Raw genomic sequence first — 5,655 nt, 5'->3', positions numbered from 1 at the left:
CATGGGCAACGCCATTCAAATCCTCCGCAGGTTGCCTGGTTGTCATGTTGAGTATGAACGGGGGAAGAAAACCGAATGAAAGCACCAATTTGATAGAACCTTATTCTATCGGGATTGAACACACACGTTTGTAAAGAGAACGAAAGGAAGAAAAACCCTAGTTGAGGTGCTAGGAGGCGATTTCCGCCAGAACCGGGAATGAGAATAGAAGATTATTTCATATTTTTCAATGCATAAAAGAGTACATAGACCTCTAATTTATAGAATACTAACTAGACTCAATAAAAATAAAGATTTCATAAAAATAACTAACTAAAATAGAAGATATGCTAAAATAAAATAAAATCAAAAAGATATGTTGGAGATCTTGAGGGAGATATATTTGACGAGATTCACAAGATCGAAGGCCCTATCAGTTTCCCCCACGGATTTTATGTGAACTGCGGATTTTAGGGGAACTGTTTATCAGTCCGACGTTGAATCTGTTCCGGCGAGTTTCCTCAGTTTGATAAAATTCCGAATTATGTATCACATCTTTGTAAGTTTTTTTTTTCACTTTAACTGAACGAGAATTTCGTTTAGATTTTAGGGAGAAACATCAATTTGAAGCTTAGTTGTTACGATTTCACGATCAGCGAGAAACTTCCGCATTGAATTACTCTTATTACTTATTGAATTGAGATATTGTAGGGATCAGATTAGTCTAGATTCACTAATTACCAAGATCTCTTTATTCTTGTACAAGAGAGCTCAGCCACACTCTCAACCACGTGGCTGATATTACAAGATCTTGTATAGAATGGAAAGTATATAAGTGATTGGAACCCTAACTATTACCAGGTTCTCAACTGTAAGTGTAACCCTAGCTGGCTTCACCAATTACTTCAGAACCTGCACACTCAAAGAAACAGATCAGTAACATCACACAAGATCCTTTCGGATCAAAGAATAGCTGAACAAAGAACCCAGAATAGATCGAAGAACTTTGGCTCAGAACCTGCCAAAACCACACAGATATATTCGACCAGAACAAGATCCAAGGGAGCACAGAAGGATCGGTTAGAGTCCACCCTCACACCACCAACACCTTCACCAGACAGTCCCCTCACACCAGATCAAGTTCTATCGAACACACCTCGAAGTAGAACACTCAATCTCCACCAAACCCTAGTTTTCTCCATGACACAAGCAATCGAAGGGATTGCTTTCCCAGCTCACTCAGAAGGTTAATCTCTCAAGGAAACCGAGATGAACCACACCTAACCAACAGAGAACTCATCGGAGAAGAGAGGGAAATGAGAGAGCAGCACATCGAGAGAGAGAGAGAGAGGGGAGAGAGAGAGATAGAAAGTGAATAATAAGAAAACCAACAGGCTCACTCTCACATATCTAGAAGAACCCTACAGCCAACGGTGTAGAAGTATGAGCCGGGTGAAGGGGACACATGGCAACATCTGGTGCAAGGAGTTAAGTCATTGGGCTCAGCCCAAGTAATTCAATTCGGGCTCAAATAAAATAATAGCCCAAATAGAAGTCCACCATATATCCAACAGATATGATTATTCTCGTTTCCCAGCTTATTGGCTAGTGGGGAATTTATCAACTTGTTTACTCTATTGCTGATGTTTTTAGGTTGATTATTTGATGCAGTACACTGGGGGAGCTAGGATGCGCCCCATCACTATTCTCACTGCATAGAACAGTGGCAGGAACACGGTTGACGTCTCGTCTGGCTGATAATGTCCGAGCTTTCTGTGAGCTGTCCCATGGTACCCTCTGCCGTTCTTGTCAGGATCGCTAATAGTAGTTTCTTTGTGAGTCTAATGCTACTGTCGTTAGGATTGTGCTGCTGGGTAGATGCCTTGTGGATAAACTGAAACTTTCTGTTGCTCTAGCTAGTTACCCAGCCGATGGTTCTATATGTGAATGTTTGTGAACCAAAGGATGTAGTTACGATTTGTTTCATGTTACGTTGAACAATTAGGATGTATTATTAGTCACAGGGAATCGAACGATGGTAAGATTAGCTGATATTTCATTGAAACTCTAAAATAATCATCTTATCTACCACCTTGAGTTACTTTTCATTTTAGGATATCCCTCTTTAAATTACACGTTTTTAAAAAAATAAATACATCACTATATAAATTCTCAGGGTCAGAAAAATATACGCAACACTTGAGTATTTATCGTACTCTTCAACTAAGAAAATTTGTATCCGCCACCGAGGCCCAAAAGAAAATTTGTACTCCCTCCGTCCCACTTTAGGAGTTCCGGTTGAATTCGGCACGAGTTTTAAAAAATATAAATGAAAGTTGGTGAAAAATGATAGTGGAATGTGGGTCCTACTTTTTTTATATTAATTTTATAATAAAATGTGAGTGAAAAAAGGTTAGTGGAATGTGGGGCCTAATATCATTTATGAAATATTCCAACTAGGACTTCTAAAATGGGACACTCAAAAATGGTAAACCGGGACTCCTAAAGTAGGAGGGAGGGAGTATATCGCAATGCTCTCACAGTTTCAATTGATAAATTAGACTTTTCAACATAAAGCCCATTCAATGAGAAATTGTTAAATTAAACTCTTGAGCACAAAGCCCATTCAATATGTACATTAACCGAAACGAGAAAAGCCCATTCAATATCTACTTAGCCTAAATAAAAAGAGACGCCTCTCTCTCTCTCTCTCAATCTCAATCTCAATCTCAATCTCAATCGGCGCCTCCTTCTCTCTCTCTCAATCGGCGGCTTCCGGTGAGCTCCGGCAGTTCTCTTTTTTAGTTTATTTAATATGATTCAAGTATTCTAATTTTGTTTCTGAGTTGGTATTTGTAGATCTTTCCATCAATAATTTCACACAAATCTATTTTTGACAGATTTATGAAAAAGTGCAGATTAGGGCAAACGAATCGTTTAACCTTGTATTTTGATTATGAAAAGTATCAAAGATTTCATTTTTTTTTATCCAATGCTTGTTTTGTAATGGTTTACACTATTAAAGATTTGATTTTTTTTTTTGGTGATAGTGTATTCTAATTTGTGCTTATTGCCAAGCCTGTTTCCTTTTCTTGTGTAGATTTGATTGACTCAATTGCATCCCTTTCTTGTGTAGATTTGATTGACTCAATTGCATCCCTTTCTTGTGTAGATTTGATTGACTCAATTGCATCCCTTTCTTGTGTAGATTTGATTGACTCAATTGGCATAATGAGTAAAATTGCCAAAAAGAATCGTTTATCTGTAACAAAAGAAACGAAACTGAGAGATAATTTGTTTGCAAATCTACCGGATGAGATTATGATAGAGATCTTACGAAGACTCGCCATTAGGAGCGTTATGACGTGCAAGTGTGTTCTTAAATCATGGCGCCATCTAATTGAGGGGGATGGCTTTGGGATGTCGTATACTCCGAAACCAGGCCTGTTTTTTGTGTATGGAGACATGGAAATGCGGTACGTTGTCTGTGATGAGGCCTTAAAGCCACTTTTCCGATTCGGTTCGCCTTCTCATTATCAATTTTCTACTGCTCACTATCGTGTTATGGTTGCTTCAGCTAATGGTTTGCTTTCAGTCTGGGATCAATGGGATAACATTCTATTTATATGCAATCCAATGACTCGTGAGCATGTCGAGCTCCCTCCTCTATCTAAGCACGATATAAGTTATTCCTTTTGGGGATTTGGAGTGAGCAAAACAAGTGGCCAATATAAGATTGTATACATTGATAAAGATAGTTGTTGGGTATACACTCTAGGAACAGGGTCGTGGAGAAGCATTGAAGCAATTGATCCATGCATTTTTTTGCTGGGTTTTGATAGTGCTGCATTTTTTAATGGAAATCTTCACTGATTGACATATGATTCGAAACACAATCGTTTTATTTGTTGCTTTGATTTGGAAACTGAGCTCTTTACCTGTTTTTCTCTTCCTCGTGAGTTTAATTGTGATGCATATATCTTCAAGCGGATATATATTTTTGAGGGTCGGCTATGCTTATGTGGTATTTTAGATTTGCGCCATATCGTTATTTGGATGATGAACATCTATGGAGATGATAATTCTTGGATAAAGGAATATAGCTTTGATGTGCCCGCAGAATATTCAAGAATGCGCGGGCTCAAAGTCTTGGTGAATGGTGAATTGTTGATCACAATACCAGGTTTTCATATGTGCACAACTCGTGATTGGCTATTTTTCATCAACCCCAAAAACACTGAAGCTCCGGTGGCATATAAGACATATGGTTTGGAACAAAAATATTCATCCAATATTGCTGCTTATACCCCAAGCTTAGTTTCGCTCACCACCATGGGTTGTCATAACGTTCAGCCATTAAATTTTTTGTACTATTAGTTAAACATATAATAGTTTGTACTTATGTATTTTTAGTTATATGATTCTTATTTTTGCATAAATCGTAAACTTCTTTGCTATATAAAATTTGTCATCGTTTATTATTTAACAATTTTCCACATTATATTAGAATGGTTGTGATTGTTAGCTAACAAAAATTGCATCTTGTATTTTGTTAGTTTTTCATTCTTCTGTAATCTGTACTCCATATATCTTACTACTGCCCTACTTTCTGTTAGCAGTATTTCTTGATCCTTTCATTATTGTTTTTAATAGCAACTTTATATATTTGTCCCATTTATAATTTCAATTTTAACTCAGTTTGTCTAAGGACATCAATTTTCATAGGTTCCAATTATATTAATATAAACTTTGATTAAGTTTATTTTACAGTCTAATTTTGAAAAAAAAAAAAATTCAATCATGGTTCGGACTTTGAAAATATGTTCAACAATGTCAAATTTTTGCTAAACTTTTGGTTGTTTTTATAATAAGATTTGTTCGATTATGCAAAAATTTTATACTCCATCTGTTCCATGTTAATAGAGTTATTTTTGTTTTTTGAGAAGTTCCATATTAATTGAGTCATTTCTATTTTTGGCAAAAAGTAATTCTCCGTTTTACTTTATTTTGTTGCATTTTGACTTACGGCTGTTTTAGACTTTTTTTAGTATTGCATTTGCATTTTTGCAGCACTGTAACGCCCACAAAAATATGATTTACTACAAAGTCTAAAATGGATAAACTAATATTTTTTGCTAAAGTAAATAATTTGATACGATGTTTAATGGAGTAGTTTCCATATTTGGAATTATTTAAATGTCTGCATGTAGAACACCAACTTTCAAACCGGTATAGGTGGAGCCTCTCCCTCCTTACTGAGGCCAGACCATACATGTTCGAAACAGAGACAAACACAAATTTTAAAAACCTCAAACTTGGAGCCTTCCTCTTCTTCCATCTCGACCACATCATCGTCATTGATTTCGACCTCGTTGTGGCCGCACTTATACAGGCAATACAACACTTCTCTTAACGATGGTAATCGAGAGAGGCGATATTCTTAGGGCAATTCATATCGGGAATGCTTTGGGAGAAGAAGATGTTTTTGTATTTCAGTGATTGATTTTACAATGTAATTGACACCTTATTATATAGGTGTAAAAGTAGACTATCTATGGTAAATACAATCAATCTATTCTAGGAATATATGTAATTGTATCAACCAATTATTTTTGCAATCAATCTGCAATCTTTTCTCCTTTTGATATGTCTTGACACTCCCCCTCAAGTTGAGCA

At 36.4% G+C, this 5,655-nt stretch overlaps 1 pseudogene across 1 annotated transcript; it reads left to right on the top strand.

Annotated features, from left to right (window-relative positions):
• The first annotated feature begins 2,652 nt into the window (after nt 1-2,652).
• On the top strand, nt 2,653-4,418 carry LOC148933888 (F-box protein At2g23160-like; annotated as a pseudogene). The gene is made up of 2 exons (XR_016136771.1): nt 2,653-2,757; nt 3,152-4,418. The product of XR_016136771.1 is annotated as an F-box protein At2g23160-like (transcript).
• The last annotated feature ends 1,237 nt before the right edge of the window (nt 4,419-5,655 follow it).

This window comes from Salvia hispanica, chromosome 1 (genome assembly GCF_029641045.1).
Source record: "Salvia hispanica isolate PSC_SH4W2 chromosome 1, Shi_PSC_v1, whole genome shotgun sequence".
Taxonomy (NCBI): Eukaryota; Viridiplantae; Streptophyta; class Magnoliopsida; order Lamiales; family Lamiaceae; genus Salvia; species Salvia hispanica.
This window is presented reverse-complemented; position numbering and strand designations above follow the sequence as displayed.